Source organism: Helianthus annuus, chromosome 8 (assembly GCF_002127325.2).
Source record: "Helianthus annuus cultivar XRQ/B chromosome 8, HanXRQr2.0-SUNRISE, whole genome shotgun sequence".
Taxonomy (NCBI): domain Eukaryota; kingdom Viridiplantae; phylum Streptophyta; class Magnoliopsida; order Asterales; family Asteraceae; genus Helianthus; species Helianthus annuus.
The window spans coordinates 31,879,615-31,902,389 of NC_035440.2; positions in this window are offsets into that span (position 1 = coordinate 31,879,615).

Here is a 22,775-nt window from a genome sequence, read left to right on the forward strand (position 1 = left end):
TGAAGGTTGCATGATATTTGTTACTGGGTTTTCTTGAATGTACAACTGCACTTGCCTGGCGTACAACCTGATTAAGCACGCTAAATATTTAACATGATGATGATGATGATTCATGGTAAGGTTGAGTAATATAGATGATGCAAGAATTGTGAGCTTTAAAAGATTTAATGATTCGGATTTGCAAGAACATGAAACTATGTGTAATTTAAATGAACTGGGTTTTTGTATGAATATTTTTGTTATGCTTTCATGGTGGTACAACCAGTTCTGCTCTATGTACAACCTGGTCATGCACACTTATGTTATTGTTAGATGGTTTGTAGGATAAACCTGTTGAGTTGATATTAGATAAACTGTTAGGGTATTTAGGATTGTTTTATAGTTTGGACTTATTGAAACCGACATGCTAATGACATAGGTCTGGTAACAAATGGATATAGCCTTGTGTTATGCTTAAAATCATGAATATATTGATTGTTTTGATGATTTGGTACGTGTTGATAATAAGTGGTCATTGTAATCCGGATAGGTTCCTGATATGTACTGGAGTTACTTAGAGAGGTTCTTGGTTAAAGATGTAACAATGATTAGGGTTGCAAGCATGATGGGAAACGAGTAACTGGGTATTAGAAGTTGTTGATATTATATAAATGGATAATGTGCACACTAAGGACATGATTAAATGCTCTTGATGGACTGCATGTTTAAGCCCCGTTAAACATTTACACACACTGCACATGGGCCGAACCACATGGCTTCTTTGTTGATATTTACATTAGACTTGGCATGTGACTTGGGCCTGTGTGCTGTTGGGCCACAGATTGTAAACCGGACCACATGTAAGACGCAATGCTCATTGGAAGTGGGCTGGGTAGAGTAAACCTAGCAGGCCCTGCACCCTTGATTTGTCATGCACACATGATGTATCTGGGCCAAACTTAGATGGGCTGAGTTGTTATGAATACCATAATAACAGTTAGGCACTATTAGTTATATGTGTTGAATGTATACCCCCTTGTGTCATCTTATTAAGTGATTAACTTTATGACATGCCATACTATGATGTTAATTGGAATTGTGAAGCTGTTTTACGAACCAATGCGTGTAATGAATGACTAATGCTATCACGAGAGTATGTACGTTGTATGCAAGTTGGTAACTAGGTGTTTTTGGTGTATAAGAATGCTTGTTATGTGATGATTATGAATTGATAAGTGCCGAATTAACTGTCATGATTAGTATCATGTTACATGCGTTGCTGGTATGCTAATGGTGTAATGTGTGCATCGGGTATGTAATCTAAATGTTTACGAAACTGATTTGTTATTGGTAACCACATCAGGATTTGGTTGATTAATATGGAACAAGTTACTAGTCATACCGAGCAAACCAAGGTGAGTTCACACTCTTAAGGCATGGGATTCCGGGTGGGTTGGGAATGGGATTAAGAAGCTAAGATGGAACCTGTATATTCACCACTAATAGACTACATTTAATCCTGCGTATTCTCGGATTGGGAAGAATACGTACCTCCGTCCTCGGATTGGGAAGGATGCCTACACTAAACCTGCGTATTCTCGGATTGGGAAGAATACGTACCTCCGTCCTCGGATTGGGAAGGACGCCTACATTTAACCTGCGTATTCTCGGTTGGGTAGAATACGTACCTCCGTCCTCCGTTGGGAAGGACGCCAATATATATAACAAGTCTAGTGGTTTACAACATGGGGTAGCCCCCACTGGTTATAGTTATGGTTTGGGAAACAAGGAACTGATTAACTACTAGTTTTCGAATGAACTTATGATTTATGAAACAATTTTAAACTGGACAACCAATTGTGAACTCGCTCAACTTTGTTGTTGATTCGTTGTTACATGCCTTGCAGGCCTTTAGGTGCATATTGTTGGAACTTGCTGTCTGGGAGACTAGAGTGGTCATGGGTCGTGATACATGGAATTGCGAAACAAGACTAATGGTTTTTACATGTGGTTTATAAACACTTAACGAATGAATTATGCTTCTGCTGTACCCTGTGAATTATTTGTAATGTTGTAACCCTTAACGTTAATGAATGAAAGTTTTGTTTAAATATACCTACGAGTTCAATGTGATTGGTGGCTAGATCCTGGTACGTCACACACCTCGCGGGGATTTCCGCATGTGGTATTTTGGGGGTGTGACAAACATGTAGCACATACCCAGTTTGTATACAATTTCACACCTCATGTGTAAATTACAGAACAACAGCTATAGTTGTATTGTCTACCCACCTAAATCAAGTCAAGATCAACATTGTTATCACGCAAGGAACATAATTCTACAAGCACAGGTATCTATCTTTTCCTACATCATAATCTATTTACTGTGAACCTGGGCGACAAAAGACTATTTTTCCCTGAAGTTGCATGTGACGAAACACCTAAGTTTCGTGGAGGTTGCATATGGCGAAACTCCCATGTTTCGTGGTGATTACACATGACGAAACTCTCATGTTTCGTGGAGATCAGTCATGGCGAAACATCCCTATGTTTCGTCGGGATCAGTTACAAGGCTGTGATAACAACAGTTAACATCTTCTCAACATAACTAGTGGATCAAACAACAGTTACTCATGTTTCGTGCAATCCTAATCATAAACAACACCAACCATTTATTCATAGTTTCACATCAAGATCGTTCGCATATTCTAGACGTACGATTCCTATGAACGAAATCCTAGTTTCCACGTTACATAAAATCAAATCAATAATAATCAATGTTCACTTTCTGATAATCAAATCATCAATTAACATAAACACAGGGTATGACCAATCATCGGCTATACAACGTAACAGTTTCTATTTCACACACATATAATTATAATCAAACAATGATCATTAAAACACACATACACGAATTCCAATTCCACGAGATTCATACAGTATGTAATCTGTTCGTGACTATTATCAACACAATCACATAATCATTGTTACAATCCGCACAAATTCACATGATGCTGAGGATGGTTAACAGAGATATAGACACTAACCGTGATGTCGGGGTGATCAACTTGAACGAGAAGAAGGACTTCTATGTCACACCCTGGCCGCGTTAAAACAACAAACCGCGACGGAAACGCCGGGGAGTGATGCGACAGAATTATTGTTTCAACAACCATGGTAACTAAAGTTATGTATTATTTAGATTAAAGTTTACATTGTCTTAGAGTTCAAACAAAACATAACATAATAACTGTCTTTTATGTCACTAAGGCCCGAGTCCGCCTAAGTGAAGCATAAACATCATCATGCATTAGCACCTGAAACACATACGAAAGATAGGTACGTCAGCATAAAAATGCCTGTGAGATACATAGGTTTTGTTTATACAGGATTCATGACTTGTAGTTGAAAGAAGTGTTTAACAAAAATGTAGTCATGAACCTTGTAAAATGTTTTCCTTTGTAAAATGATATGAAAGTCGATATGAAAATCAAATGATATTAATTCATGGTTAAATGAATAACCAAGTAAAAGTAAATTTGTATAAGATATGTACTTTGTAAAACAATGTCATGTTCTTGTAAAAATGTATCATGTCATTGTCAAGTGATTTAGATAATGCAACAATGTATAATACAATAAAAGCACTTATATATAGGAAGTACCAGCGGCGTATCCACCATGCTTTTATCATATAATACATGGCCCCGTTACATAAGTCACTTATCAATAACCAAACAAATGTCTTGTTTAAAAACCAATGTCAAATGTTTTTGTGTAAACCATGTACAATGTCATGTGTGAAATGTATCATGTATAACCAAATGTAATGCATAGTAAGTAGAAAGTATCTACTCAAACTATGTGATAATGTCAATTTGAAAACAAATGTCATGTATGGTGAATAACTAGAAATTACTCAACCCCATAGGAAAAATGTACAAAACAAAGTTTTTGAATAAACCTAAGTTTAAATCAAATGTTATGTTTTGCAGAAAACAATGCTTTATGATTACAAACATTTATGCAGTAATGTTAATCGCATACATTCAAGCCTTGCGACTGTGGAGACAAAGCCTTAAACGAATTAAAGGTTTATCTAAATCATGTATATCGGATTCTGTCATTCCCAACTTCCAAACAAACCTAGGAAGTCGGAAACGGGATTTGTCAAGTCCTATGGTACCATTACATACTACCGAGCGGCGTGATCAATGTTAATGAATGTATTATTGTCCCGATTAAACATACCAAATGTCATAACCAATGTAGCATGTGAAAACCATGTACTAGGTATGCTAAGTAAACATACACAGTAGAAATGTTCATGCAAAACAATGTGCTAGCATGCTCAGTAAACATACATAGCAGAAATGTCATGTAAAACAATGTGTCCATATGCTAAGTAAACATATGCAAAAAATGTGTAATAAATCAATGTGCTAGCATGCTTAACATACATAGCAAAACATAGTTGAAATCATGTACTATATACGTACTAGGTGAAATTAGCATGTTTATGTCATAAAAGCATGAAAAGCTCGAAAGTAACAAGTATGCACATGTGTATCACCCCAAAGTATTTGAAAGCGGTAAAAGAGGGGAACTATGTACTCACTTGGGATTGCTTATTAGTCTTGAGAATAAGACCAAATTAAGCTCCAAGTATCACGAATTCAAACGACACCTAATATAGGTAACTATGTTAATAATCGGATCCTAAATCGGGAGATAGGATAGAATGGTGTTCTATAAATCAAATGAGTGTTTGAACTCATATGGTATGATTTAATAGAGCTAACATTCTGATTTGGAAGTCTACCTAAATGCTTTTGATCCGTTTCGACCCATTATGGTAGTATAAGCTACTATAACGCGTCGGTTGCGTAAAACTACGGTCGGATGGTTAACTATGAGTTATGTCAAGTCTTACATGCCCAATTATCCCTAAACATGTTACTAAATCAGATTATATGTCAAAAATATGTTCACATAGGCAAAATACGAATTTATGCCTCAAAAGGGCATTTTGGTCATTTCCTATAGGCATACAAGCTACTTAACAAATAACTAGCCAATCCTACGTGATCATAAGGTATAACCTCAGAGGTTATTCCCTATGCAACTATGATCACTAAACATGCTTGGTCGGATCCTAATGATCGACCAAACGGGTCAGGTTCGAAAGTCCAAGCGGTTGTTTAGACCGCTTAACTTACGACCCTAAACAAGCACTAAACTAATAATGACGAGTTAAACATGTTAAAACATGTTTAACTAACTTAGAAAACTGATTTGCTATCAAAACAAAGCGTTTTGATACCTAAAAGTAGTTCCGTGGCAAAATGCGTGCTAAAACGCATTTTGACCGAAACTTTGACTCGTCACTATGCCTAGTTAACGTGGTAATCAGTAGGTATAATCGCTAAGGATTATAACCATCGTGATTACAATCACGTTGCAAAGTTCAAACGAACTTTGCGTTGACCATTGACTGGTCAAACTGAAAGTCAAATACTGTTTGACTTTTACGCTAAGAAAGCGATAAGAGAACGAAGGAAGCTTACAAAAGGTCCTTGCTAGGGAGAACTTGATCCAATAATCTCAGGTATGAAGTAAATGACTTCAACTTAGAGAGAATCAGATCAAGGGTGAGGAATTCAAATGAAATGGCTTGGCTATTTATAGTTGAGGTGAAGAAACAAGATCAAGACAAGTGTTTGTGTGGCCAACAAGGAAAGATCTCAACCATACAAGTGTTATGAGCATATTAGAAGCCTTGGAGAGGTGTTAACTTGGTCCCCAAAACATGAAAATTGCAAACAAGGGCCTCAAGAACGAGCTGGGAAGCTGCTGGGAATTTTTTGTGAACTGGGCATGCCTTACGGACCGTAAGGACATGTGGTTACGGTCCGCAAGCTACCTGCAGACCAGAAACTTTCAATAGTTGACAGTTTCAGCCCCTGAGCTTGTTTCAACGCGTTTTGGCACTTCTAAAACCCGCCAAGCCCATTTTTAAGCTCCATAATGAATTTAAAGTGTATTTAACTTGAATTTTACTCAAAAATGTTACGGATGTCGGTTCGTTTGGCTCTACGGTTGCGTTGTTTGGTTAATTACGACGGAAATCGTAACGGACGCGAAAACAATCCAAATTGCGAAACGAATGAAGTTTTTGCATGCCGATCACTAAAATAAAAATATTTTAGTGTGTACAAAAATTTTGGATGCCCAGATGCGGTCAGAACGTAAGATATGCACGTAAATGCAAACTTACGCCGTTTTTGACACTTTTAGTGCCTATAAGATCAAATAAGCATATTTTCGAACACCGAACCACTCAAAGCTTATTTCTAAGATATGTTTAGGTTATTTATGGAATTTTTAGCTTATGATCAAGTTCTGGACTGTACGTTGCCTTACGAAACGGCAGACTTTTGCAAGTTGACGCAAATAGTCCCTGCGAGCGAATAAACTTGTTTTTGCCATACCAAACCTTCTAAAACTTATTTCTAAGTTATGTAAAGGTTATTTAAGGTATGTTAAGCTTATGTTGCTATTCTGGAGTGTTTTTCGCGTTAAACTGATTACGTTTATGCATCAGTTCGCGTATAACTTCCCAGAAAGCGATATAGAGTTCAAAATTGATCAAAAATCAAAACGCACAAAATGTCAAACATAAATAACAAACATTGGGCTCAAAACACACCGTTTTATTAATATTTAATTGTTCAGAGTTTGCACAAAGATTACACAAGCACAGATGTCACAGTCACCCCTACTTTAGGAAATTTCGTCCCAAAATTTATTTAGAGGAAACTTGTGAGAATAGATGCGGATATTTCGCTTTCATCTGATCTTCACATTCCCAAGTAAACTTTGGGCCACATTTAGATTCCCAACGAACTTTGACAATAGGTATGCGCTTGCGTTTGAGCTTTTTGACTTCAAGGTCCATGATTTCCACAGGTTTCTCAACGAAGTGCATCGTGTTATCAACACGAGTTTCATCAAGTGGTATGTGGAGGTTCTCATCAGCGAAACACTTTTTGAGAGACATTCTAATTTAGTCTAACCTGACAAATATGTCACTTGTTTTCTCCGACGACATCCTAATCTACTTGAAGAGCTAGTAGGGATCCGAGCGACACCCACACCTTACCACAGAGCTCCTACGACACAAACAATCTTATGTTAGTTTCCAGCGAACGACTTTTGGCGTTGTGAAACCCGTTTTCTCGATCGCATGCACAAACCCTCGTAACCCTAAAGCTTGCTCAGGAATCCGCAATCCAACTGTAACAACTGCCCTGGCTTTCCTGTCTTTTGATTCCCAATCTGCTGGTTCACCCTTTCTGGTCTAACTCCTGTTAACACAATATCAAGATCTTTTTGAACCAATAATGCCTCAATCTGCATCTTCCACCAGCTAAAATCTGTACCGTTAAACTTGCCGATTTGCACCTTCCCATCTTCTGCCATGATAACTCAAACACGACTAAATGAAACTAAAATCACAAAATAAACTGAAAATCAAACTGAAACAATCGAAACAAGCACTGGTCTACGGTTCTGTTTCTTTGATTTTAAACGAAACGATACTCTGAAAATTTGTTGGTTTAACCGGTAAAAAAAACTGATCTTGAAATTTTTAAACCTTTTCCTAATGCCCCAAAAAAATTTTAGTTCTTTGAAAAAATAAATGTTTGGCTACTACTGCCAAAGAATTAAATAAAAAGAACTAAACCCAATTTTTTTTTAAAGTTGAGGGGTCTTTTGATAAAATTGAGAAACTCAATTTTCCACCAGAAAATAAAAGCACGTATGTTTCTTTTCTTCTTCCCTAATTCCACCAGAACAAAAAAAAAAGAGTCTGCTCTCTCTTTTCTTCTTCTTCCTGCAATGAACAGGAGAATGGGTTCAATCAGAACCCTAGTTCGATCTCACTGGTTCAGCTTCTTCTTTTCTCCTGTTCGTGTGTCAAACAAGAGCCAAACTGGGTTCAATCAGAACCCTAGACAGCGGCGGCGGCTGGTAGCGGAAGATGACCGGTGGTTCTGCCCGACGGTTCTGATGGCGGTGGAGGCGTTTCTGATGGTGGTGGAGGCAATTCTGATGGTGGTGGAGGCTATTCTGATGGTGGTGGCCGTGATTCTGATGGAATCCGACGGTGTGGGCGGCAGCGGCTTCGAACAGAAAATGGCTGACGTGAACAATCCGGTAGAAACTGATGCAAATCGGAACCCTAGTTCAGATTTCTGCACCTTCAGGTATCTTCTTCTACACCTTCGTTTCTATTTGGTTTCTGTTCATTCTGATTGGTTTCTATTCGGTTCAACAACATGAGCCTGAGCTCTGATACCAGTTGTTAGGATCAGACTCTCTCACACACGAACTCGGATCACACACACTTTGCTCTCACACAATCTGCCACAATCGAGAACACAAGGATTTACGTGGTTCGGTCTAAACTGACCTACGTCCATGGGTAACTAGGAGTTTATATTTAGCTTGGATGAGGTACAAGGAATTACAATACATATGAATCTCTTACATAGAGATTGAAGAAAGAGAAAGAAGTTTAAAATAAAACAAGATCAGTGAATAATGGCCTCTGCCCCTTATCCTCTTATCCTGACATCAGAGAAGTTTTTCTTGTCCACTTGATCAAGTGGCTTCATACTCAATATCCTCTAGTGCTGGCTACGCTAATTCAAGCGTAGTCTACGCCGCCGCGTCTGGAAAGCTACTTGTTTTAACATATACTATGTGGATCTGGAAAATGAGCAGGAAAAAACACTTGCCAAAATGATTGATTATCATTGCTTCTTTGTTATAATCGTTTTCTTGATTTTAGTTTTAACGCTTGGTGTTCTATGCGTCAAGTATGCTAAATCTTGATTACACCTCGATGGCAAACACGCCCCTCCATGTTTCTGCTGGTCATAATGGTGTGGAGGTGGTTAAATTATAAGTAATATTGACGCCGGCTATTTGGCAACTGTTTTCAGTTTGGATTGGACCGTCGGATAATAAAATCCTGCAATCTTGGGTTATGGTTAGGGAGTAGTAGGAATTGAAGCAGAGCCAACAATGCTTGGACCGGTATATTTATATAATTCATTCGAAACATGTCATTGCTTATTCATACAAATTTCTCATATTGTTTATTTTCGTGCAGTCATGTACGAAAGTAGCCATGGTCTCTGTTTCTCCTGAAAGCATACAAGAATAACACAAGAGTTTCGTAAGCTTCCAGCTGGTCATCACTCCCAAGAAGACAAACCGGATAAAGAAAATTATTGTTTGTGTTTCTAGTCGCATTACGCGGGCACCATCTAGTTTATTTAAAAGAAAATTATTAATAAAAAATATATTAATACATTTCTCGAGTTTAACCTGAGTCGGCCTAGTTTGACCTGCGTTGACCCATTAGGTGGCTGAGTCACAAGCTGAACCCGGGTACCCGGCTGAAGGAAAAACGATACTTATGAAGGAAAAAAAGAAAACACATAATTTGGCGTCCTAAAATTACTTGATCATAATAAAGAGAAATGTGTATTTCTAAATCTTCCCTAGATCGCAACCCTGTAGCACGACATCCCTTCTTTATACTTGAAATCAGAACATTTATACATGCCTTAAAAGTTTGATGTATACGTAGAGTTCATGTTTTGAAGGATTACCTATAGGCAATATTTACCCAAGAGCTAGGCTGCTTAGACGGTTATAATCTTAATATATATATTCGTCTGTTGAATAAAATTGCAGCCAGAGACTAAGAAGACTCAAGAACTGTTTGCATGCTTACAAGTGCTGTTGGAGTCCAATCTTTGACTTTCTAAGTTCGAATTTTATCTCTGTGCAGAAAAAATTGGAATATGCTTGCTTCAAGAGGTCATGACAGAGGAAAACTAGCAGTAGGGGAGTCTGTTATATTTCTTTTTCTGTTGAGCAGTAATAAGTAGCATCTGATTGTTGCGATGCATTGACATTATTGGAAGATATAATCAAGAAATCTTAGGAAGTCAAACTGTTTGAAAGAAAAGTCAAAAGTGTATGTTTTTATGAAACGTTGTGTCGGTTGGTTTACAACCGCCAAACCTTGGGTATAAATACCCATCATACGTACATCATTTGATTATGTGGAAGCAATGATAAATCAATCGTATTGGTAAGTATCGTTTTTTCCTTCATAAGTATCGTTTACTTTGTGGACAAAAGACTGTTGGATCTTTTTTTTGAACGACCAACAAACTCAATCCCGAGCACTCTCGGGGCACCCACTGGACAAATGGAGTACTCCGAGAGTAACCCGAGTCCACCACCAATTTCGGGGAAAACCCGGTAACCCACCCGCCCGTAGGCACGACAGTGAAATTACCGGTAAAACCCGTTTGGCTCAAGGATCCAACCCAGGTTACCCTGGGTCTCCTATCATTGCCCACCAGTGCCTCACTTTCCACCAAGTGGGAGTCGAACCTGCATCTCTCAAGAGAAATGCAAGCCCTCAACCACTTGATCTAGAGATCATTGACACTGCTACAGACTGTTGGAACAACAAACTGCTGTTCATCATTACAAATGTTGTTCTAGTTATCTAAACGACTGCTACTGACTCTATGACAATAGATTTGCTATTTGCTCATACATCACTTGTTAGGATGCAAACAGTTCTTGAGTCTTCTTGGTCTCTTGCAGCACTTTTTCAAAACAGCAGTTGTATGTATCTTCATTAGCAACACTGTTTCCTGAATCTTCATTTCTTCTTTAGGATTGTAACCTGACATTTCTAGTCTTCCATTCACAGCCCATCTCTTTCAAGCATTTTAACATGTATGTTCTTGAATCTTCTTATCGACTACCACTCCCGTTCAAGTTTTCTACTTATTTTTTTAGGGTCAACTGCCTGTGCTACTGAGTATATAAATTTAATTTGGGAGGGCTAGTGTTTTTGGTTTATTTCGTGGGCCAAGACTTGGTTTTAAAGTAGGTTGAGTGACAATGATGTTTAGAAGGCATGGCTTGTTTTATCTTTGTGAAGTCACTATCAATATCAGGAGTGAGGAATGGGTGAACAAGTTTTGGTCAAAGAGGACAAGAGGACCTTGTGACAAGTAATACTCATTGCTTTCTTTTTTTATTAGTATCGGTTTTAGGTTCTCTCGTTGTTTTCTTTTTCTATAGTATCAATTTGGACCATGGTATCCACACACCCTTAGTTTATTTTCACACCCCCAATTCTAATTAGCATATTAGAATTGGTTATCATACAAACCACTCATTTTAACAATTGATAATCGTTATTATCTAACAGCGGTTAGAAATGGTTTGAACATGATAAACTATTTATTAAAACGATGTGTATTCGTTTTATTTTCAAATGAGCGAGTTTGAAATTGGTTTATTTATTAAACTATTATAAGGTTTATTGTCTTGATTTGTAATCAAAACATAAATATATAGTTTAATATTAAAACACTTGCAAAAACGAGAAATGTTTTGAACGAATAAAATATGTCTTTGCGAATTATAAATGATTCGATACTTCCACGAGAAGTATAACGTCTTGAACCATATAATAGTCTTGGAAAGACTATTTTGTGAAAAACAACTCGATGTTGTAATAGACATAATAAGTTGCTTAATTGTAAACAACTCTATATTTTTGGACAACTTGTGTTTATTCAAGTTTAGAGTTTCAAGACGAAACAAGTTATATGTGTTCCATTGAGGAAGTACCTCAAAACATGACAGAACGATATAATTGCGATTATTTCGGTCGAAAGTGTTGAAAATGATAACACTTTGGGATTTGATGTTTAGATATCATTGGTGTATCCGTTATTTTGGACTACTAATAAGTTGTCAAAAGGATACACATTTTGATACAAAGTGTAAAAAGTAATTTACACAAACACAAGGGGCGGGTTGTGATCATGACTTACGTAATAAGTCACAAATCAAACATCAAACGTATAACGAGTTCGTGAGAAACGTGGTGAATGGTTTGAGATTAAATACACGAAAATGAGATATGTCATCTAATGTTGAGAGCATATGACATGTCTATAACTACTCGCAAGTAGTTAAGCAACTTATTATGTCTATAACAACATTGAGTTGTTTTTCACAAAATAGTCTTTCCAAGACTATTATATGGTTCAAGACGTTATACTTCTCGTGGAAGTATCGAATCACTTATAATTCGCAAAGACATGTTTTATTCGTTCAAAACATTTCTCGTTTTTGCAAGTGTTTTAATATTAAACTATATATTTATGTTTTGATTACAAATCAAGACAATAAACCTTATAATAGTTTAATAAATAAACCAATTTCAAAATCACTCGTTTGAAAATAAAATGAATACACAGCGTTTTAATAAATAGTTTATCATATTCAAACCATTTCTAACCGATGTTAGATAATAACGATTATCAATCGTTAAAATGAGTGGTTTGTATGATAAGCAATTCTAATATGCTAATTAGAATTGGGGGTGTGAAAATAAACTAAGGGTGTGTGGATACCAAGGTCCAAATTGATACTACAAAAAAAAGAAAACAACGAGAGAACCCAAAACCGATACTAATAAAAAAAAGAAAGCAATGAGTATTACTTGTCACAAGGTCCTCTTGTCCTCTTTGACCAAAACTTGTTCACCCATTCCTCACTCCTGACATTGACAGTGACTTCACAAAGATAAAACAAGCCATGCCTTCTAAACATCATTGTCACTCAACCTACTTTAAAACCAAGTCTTGGTCAGCAAAATAAACCAAAAACACTAGCCCTCTAAAATTAAATTTATATGCTCAGCAGCACAGGCAGTCGACCCTAAAAAATAAGTAGAAAACCAGACGCATCTGCCAGAATTTTTTTTCCTGATCATCTTATTTTCACCCCCTCTAGTTCCTCCCTAGTCATAGTCTCCCATCTACACCTTCTCCCTTCTTTTCAAAGGATCTTTCACTATGGTAGTCTCTTTGGTACATTTTCTATCTGTGTTCTTCATGGATTTACATTATGTGAGTTAACAACGTTTTTCTAAGCTTTAATATGGAACCTACCACCTCTTTTAGGTTTCGGTCAGTGTTCACCAAGGTACAACTCTACCATGTTTTAGTATGTATATAAACTTGTCTTAAGAGTTGTTAACAATAGGCGTTCGTGCGCATTTCGTCGTAATTAAGCGAATATCGCGATCATACGACCAAACGAACCGACATGCTTGTATTTGTGAAGCTCAGTATTTGTCAGCTAATGAAGGAAGTCTATCTGTTGAAGTTCTTGGCGCTAACGTTAATCAGCTCGAAACTAAATCTGATGGTCTTCAGTACTATCTCAATCGCATCTGGGTGCCAGATAGTGATAACCTCCGTGAGCTCATTATGAATGAGGCTCACAAATCTCGTTACTCTTTTCATCCAGGTGCCTCTTACCATCGCTGCCACACACCAACAAATTCTCCTCCTTGTGACAGTAGGGTGGTGGTGAACGGTGTTTGGTGGTGCCAGGAGTGTAGTTGACGGAGGAGGGGGTGGGTTGCAAGAGGTGAACGGTGGTGGGTATTGGGTGGAATGAAGAAGATGGAACTTGCATTTTCAAATTATGAGAGACATCTATATATATTAATAAATGAGATGATTTGGGCTATATGTCCTTGAATGGTGGAGCCATTTTGCTGATGTGGCATCCATTGGTTTAGTGAACCTTGATTTTGGGAGGGAAGTTGTCTAATTCTCAATACACAAACGACATTTGACAATACACAAACCAAAAAGTTGATTTGGACGCGGGATCCGTTTTTGAATCGGGTCTGAAACTGGATTTGGGTCGCATATTAAACACACTTCTTCTCTTAAACCTTGGAAACCCTAATTTTGATATCTATTGTTCTGGTCGTTTCACTCCTTCATCAGTGCAAACCCTAATCGCATCAATAATCATTTAGCTCGAATCTATACCGATGAGATTATATGCCGTCATGGCATACCTCTTGATATAATCTCTGACCGTGATGGTCGTTTTACTTCGCGTCTTTGGCAAACGTTTCAGTCTGCTATGGGTTCGCACTCGAATCTTAGCACGGCCTTTCATCCTCAGACGGATGGATAGACCGAGCGTACTATTTAAACCCTAGAGGATATGCTCCGTTCTTGTGTCATCGACTTTGGTGGTAACTGGGATATACATTTACCATTGATTGAGTTCTCGTACAACAACATCTATCATTCCAGTATTCAAATGGCTTCGAAAGGATAAGCGTGTACACAAAATATGTACTGAACCAGTGAAATTGTTTACATACACATGCTCATAATATTTGAACCACAAGAATTAGGCTGCAACCGATCTTTATCTTCTTGATCGAATTGGTTGAAGCATTGCTCATAGATAATGTCAGAGGTACTGCCCGGGTCGATAAACAGTTGCTCCGTGTAGTAATGAGCTAGGTAGCCGGTGATGACGACGGCGCGCCTGTCACGCGATCCGCCTCGGACTTTGGGGAAAACGACCTGTTCGTCTTTCCAGTCGTTATCCCCTCTTCTTGCCGCCTTGTGTGACAACTGTCACTTTTCCGTATATTTCGTACACTAATTGAATAGTAATCTGTGCTTTAATAACTGTGCATGATCTAGTTTACAAGACAAATGAATTTCTGATTACTGTTATATACATACAATGGCATTTCATGTTGCAAGACTTTTATCATTACTTCATGCAACACAATATAGTTCTAATAATGCGCAGAACAGAATTGGCACCATTATCAGACAAACTAGAAATACTGACGGGAGTTCAGTACATAAACAGACAGTGTTTTGAGGCCCAGAGACTAAGTACTACACTAGTATAGTGTGTAGGGAAGTAGGGACCCCAAAACTGCATGCCTAAGTGATAGTTTAAGTGCCGGGAAGTGCCTAAAACTCACCCAAATTGCAGAATTCTGCATAAATCAGCAAAATTCAGCATTTTAACAAGTTTATTACATGCAAAAATATGACTAACTGGTCCTGAATGCTTTCCTAAGTGTCGGGAATTAAAAGCTTCACAAAAGGGTACATAAAGAACACTAAACGGAATAGTTAGACACTTTAACGAACCGGTATCTAACCGAACAACCGAACATTACCCGAGACACCAAAATTATACTAGAAACATTGTTTTAATGTTTCTGAGCTAGTTATGATTCCCGAACACCCCAAAACACTATATAACACATCATACATAAACACCTAACTAATATACTTGAAATCTAACTTAGTTATCTAACTTACCATTTAAACACCAACTAGACCCCCCCCCATGTTCACGGTCACAAGAAGTGGCCCCACCATGATCTTTCCTTGATTCACTTAATCTTGCTAGATTTGTTTTGGATATCATGAAAGATCTTGAATGGTACTTAGGGAGCACAATACACATTGGACAAACATCAAAACTTGGTTATAAGATTACCTTTAGAGCTCATTCTCATCAACACCTCATTCTTCTCTTCTTATTCCCCCCTCACGGCCGTAGCTAGCCCACCACACCACCACCATCATCGATTCAAGTTCATCCAATCCAAGTTCATCTCAAGGTGTAAGGAGGTCTATAAGGAAGCTTGGTGGTCTTGGATCTTGAAGGACCTTCATCAATTGCTTTTATCCATCATTTTGTCATCATCAACATCAAGTGTTCTTCCCTAGCCTTGTGCTAGTAGTAAGGCTCTTATGATCTCTTGATCGTTCATATATGGTTGGTTAATAAGTGATGAACATTGTTAAACATGATGAAAATTAAAAGACATAATCATAAATCTCTAACATAAGCTAATAAACATATGAAATTTTGTGGATTTATGATTGTTTGCTTCTTGTTGATTGATTATTAGTGTTAGTGATGCTAGACATCATAAGTAACCTAATAGATTAATCGTCTGTGCCTTCAGGCAATGAGAGAATTGGTGCGCTACAAAGTCTATCTTTTAAGTGCTGAAATGCAGATTCCTGTGCATCACCCCAACGATAGGTGACACCCTTCTGGGTTATTGAGGTGAGAGGTTGCGCAATCTTGGAGAAATCCTTGATGAACCTTCTGTAGTAGCCCGCCAAACCCAAGAATTGGCGGATTTCTGTTGGTGTACGGGGTGCAAGCCAGTTCTTGATCGAATCAACCTTGGATGGATCAACATGAATCCCATCCTTGTTTACCACATGGCCTAGAAAGTGGACTTCACGTATCCAAAAGTAACATTTCGATAACTTGGCATATAGCTGTTCTGTTCGAAGGAGTTCCAGGATAAGCCGTAGGTGATGTTCGTGTTCCGCCTGACTCTTAGAATAGATCAGGATGTCGTCGATGAATACAATAACAAACTTATCCAGGTAAGGCTTGCACACTCTGTTCATAAGATCCATGAAGACCGCAGGTGCGTTTGTCAATCCAAAAGGCATAACCAGAAACTCGTAATGCCCATAACGAGTTATGAATGCTGTCTTAGAGATATCCTCTCCTCGGACTCTCAGTTGATGGTAGCCTAACCTTAGGTCAATCTTCGAGTAGTAGCTCGACCCTTGCAGCTGGTCGAATAAGTCGTTGATGCGTGGAAGGGGATAACGATTCTTCACGGTCACCTTGTTGAGTTCGCGGTAATCAATACACATTCTGAATGTACCGTCTTTCTTTTTCACAAATAATACTAGAGCTCCCCAAGGCGAAGAGCTAGGACGAATAAAACCCTTGTCCAAGAGATCTTGTAGTTGTGCAGACAGTTCTTCGAGTTCTGATGGGGCTAGACGATAAGGTGCTCGAGTTATTGGTGCTGCCCCTGGAGCTAGTTCGATCTGAAACTCAACTTGACGATGAGGCGGAAGACCAGGTAATTCCTCAGGAAATACCTCAGGAAAATCGCGCACAACCGGAATATCTTCTATCTTCTTCTCTTTCTTTGAGGAGTGTAGGGAAGTAAGGACCATAAAACTGCGTCACTAGGTGATAGTTTAAGTGCCGGAAAGTGCCTAAAACCCACTCTAAGTGCAGAATTCTGCATTTATTAACAAAATTCAGCATTTTAAAATGCTAGTAATGTGCAAAAACATGGCAAAATGGTCCTGTATGCTTTCCTAGGTGCCGGGAATTAAAAGTGTCACAAAAAGTTACATAAAAGACACTATACGGAATAACTTAGCACTTTAACGGATCGGTATCTAACCAAACAACCGGACATTACCCGGGACACTAAAATATTGCAAAAAGCATTGTTTCACTTTTTATGAGCTAGTATTGGTTCCCAAGCACACTAACATATTACATAAAGCATGAAACATACTAGACACAAGACTTAACACTTAACACCCCACTTAATCACCTACTTACCATTTAATTTACAATTTACCCCCCCCCCCATGGTGATTTACAGCTCACTAGGGGCCCCACCATAATCTTCTAAAATCCCTTCATAATCTCTTCTTGGGATTATGTAGATTGTGTTTGTACTACCTTGGACACAATAACCTTTGGATAATAAGGCTTTAGAATATTATAAGTAACTAGTCCATCATCATCTTGACTCATCATCACAATTTTTTCTTCTTCTCTCCCTCACATAAAAGCTCGGTCGAACATACCCTATACACCACCACGATTTTTCGGTTTTCAAGCATCCATTCCAAGGTTACTACAAGGTTCTAGAAGGTCATTAACGAAGCTCGATGCTCACGGATCTTGAAGGACCTCTACCACAAGCTTTTATCCACTCATTTTCTCTATTGATCTTCCCTAGCTTTAAGCTAGTTGTAAGACTTCTTTAAACTCTTGATACTTCATATGTTTAGTGGTTAAAGATTATATTATGTTGAATCATACAAGAACACTAAAGATCATAAACTTAAAGCTTAAACATAAAGATGATATATGATGATATATGGTTGATATGATGTTGTTTAGTGAATGTATAATGTTTGCTTGATGATTACTAGTAATATGATGATTGATCATCATATGGAACTTGTTAGAGTATGATTAAAAACATGGTTTAACAAGTTAGAGATGATTATGTGCTCTCATGAAATAATCATCTTCTAGACTAAACATGAACTTGAAAGTAAAAATGATTTTCTTACAAAGTAACAAACCAAATGAACTAGTAAACTTGTGAACCCAAGACTTGTGTATGATTTTCCAAGAAAAACTAAGTTAAAAAGATGATTTTTGAAAGATCATAACTTTTCTTCCACTTACATTATTTTTGGAAATAAAATAAGTGTAGGAAGGCTAGTAAAACATGAAGATGTTGCAAATAAATATTTTTGTAAAATGAGTTCACAAGTTGTGAATATCTAGAAATCCCGAGAATGAGATTTTAACAAAAGTAAACACACTTTGGAGGGTAACTAAACCCACTAAACACCTGACCAAGTTACTACGCGTTTTTATAAAACATCAAGTTCATGTTGTATCATAAATGGAATAGTTTTGCACTTGGTAAGTTTAATATTGTTTAGAGTATGATTGTTGATGATTTGAACGATTTTTGGAAAAGAAAATGATATGCTTATTAGCATGGACACCTCCATTTACAAAGGAAACTATGGCGAAATTTTCTAAAAATTCCAACACTTCGAAAATATTTTCTAGACAGGTGTTTACTAGTGTATTTTAAACTATGTTTTCAAATATAAATCTTGCCAAACGAATTTAGAAATCATTTTCTTGTCAAGTTATATGGAAACTTTGTATTTGTAACGCATTATGTCCGTAAAACCATGTACTTGTAACTCTTGTATTTGTAAAGTTTGTATAACCGTCAATCCAAAAACCAAAATAGTCGGTTTTTGGTTTGGTTTTAGCCCAAAACCGCACCGAACATGCATTTCATCGAACACTTCTAACTTCATCAAAATTGGTTTTTAACCTAATATTTTCAAAATCAAATGCTAAAAACCGAAAAAAAAGAACCAAACCAAACCAAACCAAAACCAAAACCATAACCATAAAGAAAACCGAAAAAACCGAACCAAACGGTTTCACAAATCCAAAAACCGAAAGTCAAACACCTAGTGTGCATACAAATTCTCACCATTCATAATTCAATTTGTTGGCATATCAATCCATCACTATGATAAAGTCAAAAGCCCCAAATTTGTTAATTAATATTGAACTAAATTCCCTAAATGAAAAGAACAGAAAGAAAGCAGAAGCCTAAAATGAATCAAGGGAAATGATGTTATTGTGGAATGGAGGTCGATCGTATTCGCCAATGTAAATAATGAGAAATGAAAGGGAAATGATGCATAAACAAGGTGAAAGTGAATTTCCTAGTTTAATTGTTAGGGTAATGAAATAAATAAAAGTTTAATAACATAAAAAGTACAAATAAAATATAAGAAAGTGCAAAGATCTTCAATTAAAACAAAAACATACGAACATAAACGAACGCAAATCAACTTATGTTCACGAACACGTTCACGAACATCTTACCGAACGTTCACGAATACAATCGAACGAATGAGACCTCTGTTCATGTTCGTTCTTTTAACTAATCGAACGAAATTTCTTGTTCATGTAACGTACTTCCCACCGAACGATTCATGAACTGCTCTCTGAACGTTTGGTTCGTTTACAATCCTAAATTTGATAAAAGTATAAAACACTCCACATCTTGAAACCTAAAAACCCTAGCACCCATCTCCATTTCTCCAGCCGACACCTCACCTCCTCCGCCACCCTCTCCACCTCCGTCGCCCCTCCACCGTCGTTCACCCATCTCCAGTCCACAAACATTAATAAAACACGTTTAGGTCACGACGCTAGATAAGCAAAAACCGGTGAAGTTTACGGCGCAAGGAACACAAAGTTGTGAGTTCATGCTCCCCCTTTTCTTTTAACTGTTTTCTGTTTTATAACTTCGGGGGTGATATACATGTTACAAATTTTACAATGTTTACAAATGGTATGATGGATACAAGAAATGAGGAATGATACGAGAAATCGTGTCGCGAATAGGGTACCATAAGTACCATTAATCGTGTACATACAAAGACCGCAGAACAAAAGGTTAGATCTAATGGGTTTTCGGGCAGCCACACTCTTTGTGAAAACTAGTACCGAGTAGTGCTCTTGTGTCTCCGTCGTGAATCGACAACTAGAAAAATGCCTATGGTTTGGTTGCTTCCTATGTCGTGTCACATGTTAATGGCCTTGCAACCCATTAACAACTTGATACATACAGAAATACTTGATTTATACAAGATACATATCATGTTTGTTCATACAAAGTATACAAACGTTCAATACAAGCACTGCATGAATTCACACCAACATTATGTTGACGTTTTTCCCAAAACTTACATGTATTTCAGGTAACTAAAGTGGATATGCGCGCGGTCTTACTCATGCTCCTGGATGTTGTTTATGTTTATCCTTAAATAAAGTTGTAAAATTTCAGACAATATGCTGTCTTTTGATGTAAACACATAAACTATGTTTTCCGTTATGTAATGTTAATGGTGTCTGAAGTTATTTTTTACAAGCATGTGGTATGTTTACCTTTCGTATGCAATGAGAACCTTTCATGATCACACCTCGTGCTTCCGCCTAAGAAAGGGGTGTGACAGATTGGTATCAGAGCTTTGTAGTGAACCAGGATTCCTTCTCGAGTCTAGTCTACAATCTCTAGGATCCTTTCACGAAAACAATTTTTCAAAAAGTTTTCATTGCATAAAACTTTCCGTGACATCCACTACCTGAAACTGTTTACAAGAGTCAAGAAAAGACACTACGAGACTTAGGGTGCACTGGATTAGCACTTGTCTGTGATTAAGAATTACTTGCAATTATGTGTGATAATTGATATATACATACTAGAAGTAGAATGTCACAGGTATACGTGACTTTGCCTGAAAACAGTGAACTATCTGAAGGCAGAGATACGAGGATGAAACAAACAGTGCGGACTGTGTTAGGAGTTGCGTAATTATGGATGCATACATAATTATGGAATTCAGTGCACAGAAACCACAACAAGTCTTGTCACGTATAGATTTCCTCAGTATAAGAAAAGGTCAAACGTGGACACCCCTCCCCCAGCCTATTAAATACTCTGCTTGAGTAATAATCGTTTGATATCACTTATGTTGTGACAACCCGAATGTTTGAGGTGCATATTGATCATAAATCTCGGATAATCTGTAGTGTTGAAAGGAAACATGAGTTATTGATATTCTGACCAAGATGAATATGGAGTGTGTAAAGTTCATGAATTGGTAATATGTTCACTAATTGATACGTAAGGGGTTCGGGTATTAGCTTATGATGATAGATAATTATGTGAGTGAATCCGTAGTTGTTTTGTCATGATGATTGAACATTCAAAGTTAACAAGTCCTTTAAATGTTATCCATTCTTGGGCCGATAACATTTTGACTAGATCGAGTATTCACATGGGCCGACACATATGGATTGTCTAATAGATGTCACATGAATATTAATTGCATTAAAAGATGATGCCAGTACATTACTCTTTGTGCATGTAATGGGAACCAACATAATAAGTTCAATTACCTTCTGTTGTGCGATGGCCCAAGTAAATGGGCTTGAGCCCATCTCGGTTGAGAAGGGAACCGCCCCAAAGACCTTAATTAATTAGAGTACGTATTAGATGAGGATTCATTATCGCAAACTTAAATAAATCAAACTCTACCCCTACATCCCCTCTCCCTGATCGCACAATCTCAGCATCGGAACCCCCCCCTCCCGTGTGTGTGTTAATCATCTATACCTTCTCGTTCGTTTATCCGGTTAGTATAATCGTTCCTGTTTCATCTACGTATATATATATGTTGCGTGCTGTCGGTATGCACAAGTAATCAAAGTGTGATTTCCTGTTTTGATGTATGCTTTCGTTGATCGTTAGTGGTTTAGGTTGCTATATATGTGTACATCTTGTAGGTGATATCAGAACTTTGTATTCGTATGCATGACGGTCACGTAAATAGTTAGAATAATAGCAACCGATGGTTATGATGTTTTGTGTGGAAACTGTTAGTGTATGATTGCTTGACATAACCTTCTTGTTATATTAAATTGTATGATCATATGTATGGGTTTTGTGTGATGTCATTAACGAACATAATATGACTTGATCTATCTCGGCTATGTATAAATTATTGACATATGGTTTTGAATATTGGATGTTATCATATAATAACTATGCATGTGCAATGAACAATGATGTGTAATTAATATTAGCTTATGACTTCAAGACTTGATGATGATAGTTCAAAGAAACGATTCCGTATTTGGTTCGGTATGATTGATCTTAACATCGTTAATTTAATGGTTGCTCATACATGAATTATTAAGTGAACAGAACATATGGTTATAATTTCTGGATTGATGCATGAAAATCGGTTAGGATGATGATAAATATTATTAGTGGTAACAATTTTAGGATGATTTTAAATGATGACGATGAAACTGTTGGCATAATCAAAGTAGGAATTGGGTGTGTTAATTGTGGGCCAATACAACTAAATAAGTAATTGAGAAAGTTAATTAAACAAATATACATGGGGTGGATGACTCACGGCCGAGAGGAATAGATCACACATATCAAATGTTAGATTTTAATTGATCTACTAAACAAGTTAAACTATGGGTCTTGCAACAAACCGGGTTGGGTCGAGAACTCCAGATCAGCCGCACAGCCAGAGTGGGCTGCTGGGCTCAATACGCCACACCGTTCGAAGTAGCGCTAGCTGGGCCTCGGAGTAACGGGCCGCATAACATTACCGGCCTGTTCG